General features: G+C 31.7%; 1 pseudogene; it reads right to left on the bottom strand.

Annotated features, from left to right (window-relative positions):
- The window catches only part of LOC119592954, a 78,168-nt pseudogene that overhangs the window by 18,241 nt on the left and 58,836 nt on the right, over window positions 1-1,091 (bottom strand).

Below are 1,091 nucleotides of genomic sequence, written 5' to 3' on the forward strand. Positions count from 1 at the left end.
ATTATCAATCCCAGCCCAAAACAAATTCATTTCCAGAATTTCCACTTCAAAATAAATCAAATTTATACAGGAATAACAAGATGGTTAAATTCTGTCTATACAAAAGTACCTCATCTAATTTGACACTCCACAGCTAAACCAGAGTTACAGTCAAGGAGATCTGCCCGCCATTTCCCCTAATCACTGGAAATGTAATGCAATCTAAATTAACAATCACCTTGGTCAGTCTTTAAAGTGCTACACTTTTTTGGGGCTAAGGAAAAGCCAAAGAAAACAACACCTACGGCAGGAGAAAAAGGGCTTTCACTTTATGGAAGGCCCCAGAGCTAGTAATCCATAATAATGTTTTCTTACGCTTTTGGAGAGAAAAAACTATAGCAATATAAAGCAATCTTTACATTAAGTTTATGAAATTATAACATCAGTTTATTTTTAAATAAAAGAAATATATACAACCCCAAAAATTTTTGGTCACTGGGAAAAAAAAATAATTACTTACTGGGAACCGGGCATCAAAAAATTGTTAAAATGTCGACTTTTCAGCCTTCCAAAGCTCCCGCCATGTTTCCAGTTTTAGTTCATACGACTGGGGTTTTTATCGAAAAATCTTTACCATTTTTCCAAAAAAGAGCCTGAAGTTTTTTTTTACTTCGATCAAGTTTTTGCTTTGACTGTTTTTTTTTCCATTTGGTGATAGGATAGTCAAGACCAGGAGGGAAGAAGACTTCGTCTCAAGTCAGTTTTTTTCCCCCAAAAAGTTTTATGGGAGCAAGGAATGCTTTGCGTTTTTCAATTTTTCTGGAGTTTGCCTTGGGAAATTTTCAGATTATATCTGCAAGCAAATAAGACTATTACTAATATTTCCTTATTTTTACTAGGGCTATTTTATCATTAATCAAAAAACTTAAAAAAAAATAAAAACATTTTTTTTTTTTTCTTTTCAGAACCAATCGAACGGGGAATCATTACTTTTTCTAACCCCTGCCATGTATTATCAATTAAAAAAAAAAGTAGTCTATATAACTCGGGAAAAAATTTATGTATAAAATCAAATTAATAAAAATTTTAAATATGTCATATCCCCATAAAAA

Source organism: Penaeus monodon, chromosome 31, assembly GCF_015228065.2.
Source record: "Penaeus monodon isolate SGIC_2016 chromosome 31, NSTDA_Pmon_1, whole genome shotgun sequence".
Taxonomy (NCBI): domain Eukaryota; kingdom Metazoa; phylum Arthropoda; class Malacostraca; order Decapoda; family Penaeidae; genus Penaeus; species Penaeus monodon.